This window comes from Hemitrygon akajei, unplaced genomic scaffold (genome assembly GCF_048418815.1).
Source record: "Hemitrygon akajei unplaced genomic scaffold, sHemAka1.3 Scf000059, whole genome shotgun sequence".
NCBI lineage: Eukaryota > Metazoa > Chordata > Chondrichthyes > Myliobatiformes > Dasyatidae > Hemitrygon > Hemitrygon akajei.
Genome location: NW_027331945.1, coordinates 1,628,768 through 1,641,154, shown reverse-complemented (window position 1 = coordinate 1,641,154; position 12,387 = coordinate 1,628,768). Strand labels below are relative to the sequence as shown.

The window sequence follows — 12,387 nt, the reverse complement described above, 5'->3', positions numbered from 1 at the left end:
AAGTAAAAGCAAAAGAGGGGGCGTCAAAAGAAACCACAGCTATTGGAAAGATAAAACAATGGGGAGGTTTTAAGAACCTGCGGAAGTAAGCAAAGAAGGTCATTTGGAAGGAAACGATGAATTACAAGAGGAAGCTGGTGACTAATATCCATGAATATACTAATAGCTGTTTTAAGTACATTAAGGGTAAAAGAGAGTCGAGGGTAGATATAGGATTAATAGAAAATGACGCGGGAGATATTGCAATGAGAGATGCAGAGATGACAGAGGAACTGAATGCGTATTTTGCATCAGTGTTCACAGTGGAAGGCGTCTGCAGTATACCGGACATTCAGGAGCGCCAGGGAAGTGAAGTTTGTGCAGGAAAGATTACGACTGAGAAGGTGCTCAGGAAGCTACCTGCTCCTGGACCTGATGGAATGCACCCTCGGGTTCTGACGAATGTAGCGGGAGAGATTAACCATATAATCATATAACAATTAAAGCACTGAAACAGGCCATCCGGGCCCTTCTAATCGGTGCCGAACGGTTACTCTCACCTCGTCCCACCGAACTGCACTCAGCCAATAACCTTCCATTCCTTTCCTGTCCATATACCTATCCATTTTTTTTAAAAGGACAATATCGAATCTGCCTCTACCACTTCTACTGGAAGCACGATCTACACAGTTGCCACTCTTTGAGTGAAGAAGATCCCCCTCGTGTTACCCCTAAACTTTTGCCCTTAACTCTCAACTCATGTCCTCTTGGTTGAATCTCCCCTAATCTCAATGGAAAAAGCCCATCCTCGTCAACTCTATCTATCCCCCTCATAATTTTAAATACCTCTATCAAGGCCTCCCTCAGCCTTCTGCGCTCCACAAATAAAGACCTAACTTGTTCAACGTTTCTCGGTAACATAGGCGCTGAAACACAGGTAACATTCTAGTAAATCCCCTCTGTAGTCTCTCTATTTTGTTGACATCTTTCCTATAATTCGGTGACCAGAACTGTACACAATACTCCAAATTTGGCCTCACCAATGTCTTGTACAATTTTAGCATTACATCCTAATTCTCAATATGCTCAATTCTCTAATTTATAAAGGCCAGCATACCAAAAGCTTTCTTCACCAACCTATCCACATGAGATTCCACCGTCAGGGAACTATGCATCATTATTCCTAGATCACTTTGTTCTACTGCATTCCTCAGTGTCCTACCATTTACCATGTGTGGCCTATTTTGATCAGTCCAAGCAAAATTTAGCACCTCACACTTAGCGCAATTAAACTTCAATAAATGATGTTACATTCTATATCATCGCTGTGGTCACTTTTTTTATTTTTGAAGGGGGCACCTGGATTTGAACCAGGGACCACTTGATCTGCAGTCAAATGCTCTACCACTGAGCTATACCCCCACATTTTTAATGCTACAGATTGTGGAGGCATTAACAATAATCTTTCAAGAATCCATAGATTCTGGCGTACCGGATGACAGAAAAATTGCAAACGTTATTTCACAATTTAAGAAGGCCTGTTAGCCAGTTATCAGTGGTTGGGAAGTTGTCGGAATCGATGTTAGGGATGAGATTACGGAGTACCGGCAGGCACATGACAAGATAGGACAAAGCCTGTATAGTTTTCTGAAAGGAAACTCCTGCGCGACTGGTCTGGGTGCCGGTTACCAGTGGTGTTTCACCGGTGCAGCATAAGTGAGGAGCGGGAAGTGTCGAGGAAACAGAAAGCTTGCAGAGCGACTTAGATCATTTAGGGGAATAGGCAAAGAAGTGGAAAATGAAATACAATGTTGGAAATTATATGGTCATGCATTTTGTAGGAAAAAATAAACGTGCATACAATTATTTGGATGGAGAGAGAATTCAAAATACAGAGATCATTGGGACTTGGGATTTATTGGGCAAGATACCCTGAAGGTTAGCCTCCAAGTTGAAACGTTTCTGATGACGTCGAATGCACTGTTGGCATTACTTTCTCGATGTATAGTATATAAGAGCAGGGATGTGATGTTGAGGCACTATAAGGCACTCGTGAGAACACATTAGAATATTGTGTGCAATTTGAGGCTCTTATTTTAGAAAAGGTATACTGCTATTGGAGATGGTTCAGTGAAGATTCACCTCAATGATTCGAGAAATGAAAGGGTTACCGTATGAGGAACATTTGGCAGCTCTGGGGTTGTATTCCATGGAGTTCAGGAGAATGAGCCGGATATCATATCAACATTCCGAATTTTAAAATGTCTAAACAGATCAGATATGGCGAAGTTATTTCCCATTGTAGGGGATTCTAGGACAAGAGGGCACAACTTCAGGATTGAAGGACGTCCATTTAGAACTGAGATGAGAAGAAATTTGTTTCGTCAGAGGGTGGTAAATCTGTGGAATTAGTGGCTGTGGAGGCCAGGCCACTCGGTGTATTTATGTCAGGGATAGATGAGTTGTTGATTAGGCAAGGCCTCAAAGGTTATGGGGTGAACAGACAGCGTCGTGAGAATGATGGATGTTTGGGATCAGTCCATGATTGACTGGCGAAGCAGACTGAATAGGCCATATGGCCTACTTCTTTCTTATATCTTAAAGTCTTAATACGAGATTTCAAAACCAACCTAAAAAGCAAAAGAGCAATTGAGTAATAAAAAGTACAATTGAGCAATATTAGTTGGAAGTTGGAGTACTGGAAAGGCATTATGAAGGTAAAGATAGAGTACGAAAGTAAGCTGACTAATAATATTAGCAAAGTTACCAAAATTTTCCTCTGATACATAAAGTAAGAAAAGTAGCGAGATTGAACATCGGATCGTTGACAGCACTGCTGGAGATGTAGCACTGTGGGACCTTGAAATACCAGACGAACTAAATAGTATTTTGCATCAGTCTTCAGTCTGGAAAACACCAGCCGCGTGATGGAAGTTACAGGTGTCAGGGGTATGAAGTGTGTGAAGTTACCATGACCGGAGAGAAGGTAAGTGACTAACTCAAGTGTCTGAAGGTAGACAGGAGGGACCAGATGCTGTACACCCCAGAGTTTAAAAAGCGTTGGCTGAAGACATGGTGGGTTATTAGTGATGATCTTGCAACAACCACTCGGTTCTAGAATTTTTTCGGAAGAGTGGAAAATTGCAAATATCACTTCACACTTCAAGCATGGAGAGTCAGAAGACAGGAAAAATCTAAGCCGCTCAGTCTGACCACAGCGGATGAGAAGATGTTGGAGTCAATCATTAAGGATGAAGTCTCAAACACATGATAAAGTAGACCAGAGACAGCATGGTTCCGTCAAGGGAAAATTTGGCCTCAAAAATCTGTTGGAATGACTTGAAGACATAACAATCCGGCCGAGTTAGGCTCATTTAGTGTCCTCTACACCATACAGTCTCCCCCAGAGGTCTATGTGTCTTTAGTGAAAACAGCAGCCAAATCATAGTGAGGGACCTCGTCCGTCTCCTGCGGCATCGGGACCGAGGTGCCAAAACATCGTTACTCTTGAAAACCAAGGTTATTCACTCTTGTTGTCTCTATCTTTATTTCTGACAGGCCCATACGAGCTTTCTACGCTCCAATTTTCATTTCCCAACACGTCCCATGCCCCAGAAAACATCCTGCCTCAATCGGCAACAGATAAATGTGTTTCAATACTGTCCAAATTGACCTTCCCCAATGGAAAATCTCAACGCACGGACTAGAACGATCTTTTTACCATATTTACAATGAAACCAATGGCATTGTGATCACGAGTTACAAAGTGTTCGTTAAATCAAGCTTCTATCGCTTGTCCTGTTTCATTTACTTCACGATAGCAGATCAAGTATCGAGCACGCTCTCGTTGGTTCATCAACGCACAAAAGAACAAAAAAAAATACCCTGAACGATCACCTACCCATCTTGTCCTTTACAAGTGTGGAATTAACATTCAACGTGCGGAATGTTAAAAACACTACTCTCACAACCGTAATGCTCCTGCAATACACAGCGATATCTCCACAAAGTTGGCCGTCTAAATACTGTTGACCATTGGGTGGGCAGTAATCTATCCCCATTAACGTGATCATACCTTTCCTTGTTTACGGTTTCACCCATTGCGCGTCTGTCCGGGCCTTTGAGCGCGTTAAACGACCCCGCGGAGGAGAGGGACCTGGATTAGCCGAATTCTACATCTGCACTGATGGAAGACAGCCGAGAATTTTCCCTGACCATTAACTCTACTCTCCTCCTTTAGTCCATCCCGCTCTGTCACTTCTGAAGCAAAGGAACTCCGAAATACTGAACTGCCAGACCAGACTCTCCTGCAACCCAGTCTCATTATCGGCTAAGATACCATGATTCCAGGTTTTGATCCAAGCAGTGAGTTCACCGGCTTATTCTCAGACACTTCTACCACTGAAATATACGCACCTCAGGCCACCAGTTGGACCTTGCTCAATGATTGCATTCCTGACGTTGTGTGAGATCTTATCAACATGTCTGCACAATTTCCGCACCAGCTGTTCTGGCACCCTGGTTCCAATTCCCCTGTAAATGTAGTTTAGGCTTCATCATGCAGCTCTAGCTAACTTTCCGACAAGATATTACTACACTTCCAGTTCACACACAAACCGTCTTTATCCACAGGTCTCAGCTTCCCTGGAAAAGAGATCAGTACTCGAAAAATCGTATGGCCTGTCTCCTATACCAAACCCTTAGCCACGTGTTAATCTGTATCATCTTTCCATTACTCGCCTCATTAGGACGCGGCATGTGTCGTTGTCACAACCCCGAAGATCCTGCCCTCCCCCTCAGCACCTAACTCTCTGAATCTCCATTGCATAAAGTCGTCACTCCGATGTCATTGGTACCTAAACGGACCACAACCGCTGCCTGCTCACGCTCCTGCTGAAAAATGTTCAAGATTTGATCAAAGTTGTCCCGGACCCCGGCACCCGGGAGGTAACATACCATCCAGGAATCTGTCTTCCCCTATCCTTTTGAGTCAGAAAACCAGACTCAGTGCCAGAGGTCCGACCGCTGTGGCTTTTCCCTACAAGGTCATCCAACCACAAACCGCATCCAGATGTTTCTGATGGTGATGGCCATAGGGATAGTCTGCACTGCCTCTTTAAATCCTTTCCTCTTCCTGACTGTCCCACAGTTCCCTATGTCCTTCACCGTGGGTGTATCCACCACTCTGTTTGTCCTAGTCCATCACGCCATAGGGTGGTTTGTCAAGATGCAGCTGTGTGCACTTCTCTCAGGTGTCGTCATCAGGAACTCTGGAGCTCTCCCCGCCTCCCACATCCCGCGAAGAGCCTTCAACTTAGGCGGTGACCGCCCGCTTGTCCCTGTCTTACTTTAATGTGTTCTGTGCCTTTAACACTGGATCTGAGAACCTGAGCGAATTACGTTCTGTTAAGCGTCTCATCTCTCAGAAAGGCCGCTGCTCTAACGTCCAAAAGACCCTGTTTTCGTCTCCATTCTCAGATTAAACATTGACCTACAAGCCTGCAAAACATTCTGACTGTCATTGAACCTTCGCTTTATTCCAAATTCATCAGATTATTGGGCCCTATAGTCTACTTTCCAACATCCATCTGTAAAGCAGCGTTGCCGGGTATAATTGAACCTCCTGCGTTCAGTTTCTGTTGACATTGTTGCGATCAATTCCCACACAGTTTTTAGATTCAGTCCTGTCTATAAACGTTTATTTCTCCGCTTCCCTAAATGCGAAAGCGATGAGTCTTCCAAGCGTTCTCATCCATCTCAACAAACGTCCTTCCCAAATTCTTGCCGAGACGCGTCTCACGAGTCTTCGAATTGTAATATTTTACAGCTTTACTTTACACAGAAGTTGCCTAACCTGAACAAACTGTAACACTCTCGCTTTCATTTCCGATTGACAGGATGATATATGTGGTTGATTGGATATGACGTTTCTTACAAATCAGGCATTTATTCCGTTCTCAAACACACATCAATAGTTGTCAGGATGGCCGAGTGATCTAAGGCGCCAGACTCAAGGAATGAAAGTCTTCCGACGTCTGGGGTCGTCGGTTCGAATCCTACTCCTGACAAAATTTGTCTTTAAGCGTTCAATCGAGGCGATGTTGTTTCTGTAAACAAACCATGGGTTGTTGAGGTAGATTAGAAAAACTGTTGGAGGATAAGATTATGTTTTTGACACTGTTCATCGTATTGCAACAGGTCACCGTACACCGAATTCTGGGTGATTAATTTATTCAGGAAAAAAAATACACGGTGAAGGATCTCGACCCGAAACGTCGACTGCTTACGCTTTTCCACAGATGCTGCCTGGTCTGCTGAGCTCTTCCTGGCATACTCAGCTATTCAATATATAAAAGTTTCTGAAGTCAAATCATTGGTTGTCAGATTATTTAATGGATGGGCATGTGAGCGTACATTATCACCTGTTGATCAAAGGTCTGATTGCTGATGGGTAGTAACTGTTCTTGAACGTGGTGGTGCGAGTCCTGAGGCTCCTGTACCATCTACCCGATGGCAGCAGCGCAAAAAGAGCATGGTAGGATGGTGACGACCTCTGACGGTGGATGCTGTTTTCCGATCACATCGTTTTATGTGGATCTGCTTAATGTTTGCGAGTGATTTCCCTTGATGGACTGTGCCGAATTCATTAACTTTTTAAAGATTTTCCTTCAAAGGTACGGTATTTCCGTACCGTGTCTTGATGCAGACAGACAATATACTCTCTACGACACAACTATAGAAGCACATTAAGGTTTTTGATGTCATGCTGAATCACCGCAGTCTCCTAAGAAAGCAGAGGAAATAGTCATACCAACAATTTAAAGTTACTGACGCGCCCCGCCTCTGATCCTCCAAGGAGAACTGGCTCAAAAACCTTTGGTGTTCCCTCTGCTGAGGACAACAATCAGTCCTTGGTCTTGCCGACATAGAGTGATAGGGTGTTGGCACATCTTGTTTAAAACGATCCCCTCTTAGTTGAAATGTATGCCCTAAGAGGGGATCGTTTAAAGACATGTAAACCCTGGAGCGGAGATAATTTCTGCTGCTCTACCAATATCTATGCCTGAAAATCTAAGAAACGTCTGTCAGATCCCCCGTCATCTCCGATGCTCCAGAGAAAAAGAACAAGTTTGACTAAAATCTCGTTATTGCACAAACCGTCTAATTCAGGTAGCATCTTGGTGATGCTCTTCTGCACACTCTCCGAATCCGCGTCATCCTTTCTCTGGAGGATGGCCTGAACGGAGTGCAGCACAATTACAGTGCTGTGATGCTGTACGCTCTGATTCCGCACATGCTCGGCAACCTGAGAAAATGCATCCCGTCCATATTCATTTAAAATCCCAGGATATAGAGTGTGTTTGTATGTATACCCGCTCAACAAAACAGTCAGTCAGAATATTCCGAAATACAGCTGTTTATCTGGCATGTGGAGAGAGTACTGCAGGGGCTGTCAGGGTGGCCGAGTGGTCTAATGCGCCTGACTTAATGCGAGCAAGTCGCTTCCTAGTAAACGCGAGTGTTCTGGTCTCCACCTGGAGGCGTGGGTTCGAGCCCCACTCCTGACAAATACTCTGTTTTTCACTTGCTGTTTTTATAATGCAATCACTGTAATTTTACTGAGCGACCAAAGCGTGGACTGTTTGGGAGTATGAGAAAGAAGCAATTAAGATAATATGATAGGGAACGAATGTTGTACCTACATCCCTGATATTTCAGAAAATATAACTGACTTGAACCAGCACGTACTGGAAAAGGTTGTGGAGATGAGGAAGATGGGAGAACAATTTGAAAACATTTAATGGCGGAGGATACCGGTGGGAAGGGCTATGGGAATGCTTTCCCGGATCGGGAAAATAGATCATGCATGGAATTATAATAGTGACTGTGGTATGTATTTTGGGGTGTTGTGTATGTGGGTTCTTGAGGATGGGCTGTAGTCAGTTGATAAAAGGGACTTCGACCAGCCCTAAGGTACCGGTGGTGTCCCAGTGTCCTAGTCCAAGTACACTGATGGGGCGAAAAGTTCTACCCTGCAAAGTAAAGACCCTTCCCCTATGTATATGAACCCACTTATGAGGAAGTGGAGAAATTACCATGTGAGGATTGTTGATCTGGAAAAGATCAACAAGGAGAACTGTTGAAGAAATGTTGTTATTAGCCAGATACTAAGGGGTTAAAGAGGTTTTTTTTTACACAGCAGCCTTCAACTCCTCCTGGACTGAGTGATGGTCTGTTTCTCTATACTTGAACTGTGTAACTGTTCTCGCTTCAAGGCTGCAGGTAGAAGTAGCTTCCAATAGATAAGGAAAATAGTAACCTGATTATATAATTTTGTACTGTGCTGAGACATGATTATTGAGTAAAGGAATTATCTGCTTGCATTCTGTATTTCACAAACATGCTTGGAAGCTTTTGATAGCATACACTATGTCTGCACAATGAGAAAAGTCTGTGTACTTTGGGGAGAGTCTCAGGAACTCTGCTGTAAGAGGTTGAGCGCTCCATAATACGTATCATGTTATAATAAAGACTTTCAAAAGCGATCTCCCTTCGTGCCCGAGTAATACCTTTTCCGCAACATTGACAAAGTGACGTAAGGTTTGAGTGCCCATTTAGGAATCGCATGGTAGAGGGTAAGAAGCTGTTCCTGAATCGCTGAGTGTTTGCCTTCAGGCTTCTGTACCTACTACCTGATGGGAACAGTTGTAGAATTTCACAACACATACCGGTGATATTAAAACCGATTCTGATTCTTGTGAAAGGGATTCTTGATCAGCGTGGTGAGTAGGCTCAGTAATTGTAAATGATGTTGAGTCCAGATGAGAGAGGTGTGGCAATTTCTGAAGTCATAGTAGAGACGGACTTAGTGATCATAGTACAGTCTGCCACAGAAACTTTCCACCCTCCATTGACTCCGGCTGCATTTCCTGCTGCCCTCGGAAAGCAGTTAACATAATCAAAAGACCTTTCCCGCTCCTATCATTCCTTCTTCTCACACCTTCCATTGGGCAGCAGACATAAAGGAGTGAGAACACACATTCAGCAGGATCAAGGACAACATCGGTCCTACTGTAACGGCACCTACAGAAAGTATTCAAACCCAACTTCAAAGTTTTCATGCTTTTTTTTACACCATTAATCCACACTGGTTTAATTTTGTTTTGCACTGAATAACAGAAGGACTATTTCGTGTCAAAATGAGAATGAAATCTACAAAGTGATAAAAAAATCCATTCTATGTGTATTCACCCCCTTTAATATGACACACCAAATCATCACTGGTGCAGCCAATTGGTTTTAGAATTCCTATAATTAGTTAAATGGAGATCACTGTGTGCAGTCAGGATGTTTCAATTACACCGGGACCATTCCCTGTTGCGTCAATGTCCTGGCAAAAGCTGCACCAAGAAGACAAAAGAACACTCCAAGCAACTCGGTGACAAGGTTATTGAAAAGAAAAAAAAAGCTGAAGCACCCAGACAACAGTTGTTGTGTGTGCAGGCTCTCCCATCTCTCTACTGAAGCTTGTAACAGGTGGGGCCCGGCAGCAGCGGCCTTTAAGACCTGGTGTTACTTTAATTTTATTTTCAAATTTAAGTTTAATACTCAATTTTCGATTAGGGTACACGGATAACAGAGCGGCTATCTACCATCGCCAGCTACCACTACAATACAGAGATCGCCCAAAAACAAACCTCCACAAAGATCTGCTGGCTGAATTACGCGACGTCGGCTTGCTGACGGGAATGGGCCTAAATTCCGCGGACTCCCCAGATGCTGGTAACCGGAGATGGAGACATCGTAACCGATGTGCGAGAAAGCGGAAGCGAGGCAAGCAGGCAGGGGTCCGAGCCAGGCAAAAGCGAACCCGAGCCGGCCGGCTCTCCTGTCCATTCTGTTTTCTAATGTTCGCTCCCTGGACAATAAAGTGGACTACATCCGACTTCAACGGAATACTCTGCGGGAGTACAGAGTCTGCTCTGCGTTTGTTTTCACAGAGACATGGCTCACTCATGGAATTTCGGACCCTGCCATTCAGCTACACGGGCTCGCCTTATTTCAAGCGGACACGGATGCAGCTCTCTCCGGTAAGATTCGCGGTGGTGGTGTGTGTATTTACATCAACACGGAATGGTGTAAGAACTCTGTGCTGGATTCCAGACACTGCTCATCGCAAGTGGGGTTTGTGGCTGTTAGATGCAGACCATTTTATTTACCACCGGAATTCACCTTTGGTCTACATTCCTAATGCTAAGGAGGCGCTCTGTGAACTGTACGGGGCTATTAGTGAACTGCAGAGCGCACACCCCGATGGACTGTTTATTGTCGCCGGTGGCTTTTACCACATGAACCTAAAGTCAGTGCTCCCCAAATTCCATCAGTATGTGGACTTTGTAATGGGGGGAGTGGGGCTCGTTCGACCTTGCTTATACAAACATCACCGACGCGTACCGGGTAGAGCCCCGCCCCCACCTCGGTTACTCAAACCTCATTTATATTATGCTAATCCCAGCATACAGACCGCTCGTCAGACGCTCCAGACCAGTTCAGAAGCAGGTGTAAACCTGGCCAGCAGGAGCCATCTTTGCTCTTCAAGACTGCTTTGAGCACACTGACTGGAACATCTTTAGGGAGGCTGCAACTGATGGCGACTCTACCAGCTTAGAGGAGTACACAGCATCAGAGACCAGCTACATCAGCAAGTGCATTGATGATGTAACTCTGTCCAAGACAATCACTATACGTGCAAACCAGAAGCCATGGATGGCAGAGGAGGTGCGTGCGCTGCTCAGGACCCGCGACCCCACCTTCAGAGCAGGCGACAAGGCAGCTCTATCAACAGCAAGGGCCAAACTATTCCGAGCTATCAGAGGGTCAAAGCGTGCACACGCCCAGCTAATCTACAGCCACTTCCAGGACAGTGGCGACACGCGGCGCATGTGGAAGGGCATCCAGAACATCAGCAATTACAGGACACCATCAACTGACTGTGCAGGTGATACCTCCCTCCCAAATGCGCTGATAGCTTCTACGCCAGTTCTGAAGTGGAAAATGACGTGGTGGCGAGGAAGTCCACCCCTCCTACAAATGACCAGGTGCTGCGTCTCACTGTGGCCGATGTGAGAAGAACCCTGTGCAGGGTCAACCCACGGAAGGCTGCTGGACCAGACAACATCCCTGGTAGAGTGCTCAGAGGATGTGCAGACCAGCTAGCAGATGTTTTCACTGACATCTTCAACATCTCCCTGAGCAGCGCCACCATTCCAATGTGCTTCAAAACCGCCCCCATCGTCCCTGTGGTGAAGAATTCTTCAGCGTCCTGCCTAAATGACTACCGTCCCGTTGCACTCACATCCTTCATCATGAAGTGTTTCGAGAGGCTCGTCATGAGGCATATCAAGACCCTTCTGCCCCCCTCACTGGACCCCCTGCAGTTTGCGTACCGTCCCAACCGCTCAACAGATGACGCCTTTGCCATCACCCTTCACCTGGCCCTAACCCACCTGGACAAAAAAGACACATACGCTCGGAAGCTGCTCATAGACTTCAGTTCAGCATTCAACATAATCATCCCTCAGAAACTGATTGGAAAGCTGAGCCTTCTGGGCCTGAACACCTCCCTCTGCAACTGGATCCTAGACTTCCTGACTGGGATTCCTCAGTCAGTCCGGATCGGGAGCAGCATCTCCAACACCATCACACTGAGCCCAGGGGCACCCCAGGGCTGCGTGCTCAGTCCACTGCTGTTCACTCTGTTGACCCACGACTGTGCTGCAACACACAGCTCGAACCACATCATCAAGTTCGCCGATGACAAGACCACGGTGGGTCTCATCAACAGGAACGACGAGCTAGCCGACGAGTCAGGAGGTGCAAAGGCTAACGCACTGGTGCAGAGCCAACAACCTGTCTCTTAATGTGAACAAAACAAAAGAGATGGCTGTTGACTTCAGGAGGACACGGAACGACCACTCCCCGCTGAAGATCGACGGCTCCTCGGTAAAGATCGTTAAAAGCTCCAAATTTCTTGTTGTTCACCTGCGGAGAATCTCACCTTGCCCGTCTACACATACTGCAGAGCACTCCCTTTACACTCTTTCACCCGACCCTAAAACACAGAAAGTTCTGAAGCCATCCCAGCCCTTGTGACAGTCGAGTGTCTGTGATAGTTTGGAACATACTTCAACCAAAGTAACAATCACGCCAGCAGAACTGAACGTTCCCATTGTTACCGACCTGAACTGCATGAAGTCAGCAATCTTCCGCCAATTTTGCATTTTCCCGACGACTGGGCATATGACTGTTTGAATTCAAGGCGTATTTGCCAATCCTGTTCATTGTAAAACAGCTTTATTTGAAAACTCCGCGGTATTATCATTAGACGCGGGCGTTATCTACACAGGT

At 45.5% G+C, this 12,387-nt stretch overlaps 2 non-coding genes across 2 annotated transcripts; one reads left to right on the top strand and one right to left on the bottom strand.

Annotated features, from left to right (window-relative positions):
* Window positions 1–1,329: 1,329 nt before the first annotated feature.
* trnac-gca (transfer RNA cysteine (anticodon GCA)) lies at window positions 1,330–1,401 on the bottom strand. The gene has a single exon. It is a non-coding gene; the product is annotated as a tRNA-Cys (tRNA).
* A 6,030-nt stretch (window positions 1,402–7,431) lies between these two features.
* trnal-uaa (transfer RNA leucine (anticodon UAA)) lies at window positions 7,432–7,547 on the top strand. The gene is made up of 2 exons: window positions 7,432–7,469; window positions 7,502–7,547. It is a non-coding gene; the product is annotated as a tRNA-Leu (tRNA).
* The last annotated feature ends 4,840 nt before the right edge of the window (window positions 7,548–12,387 follow it).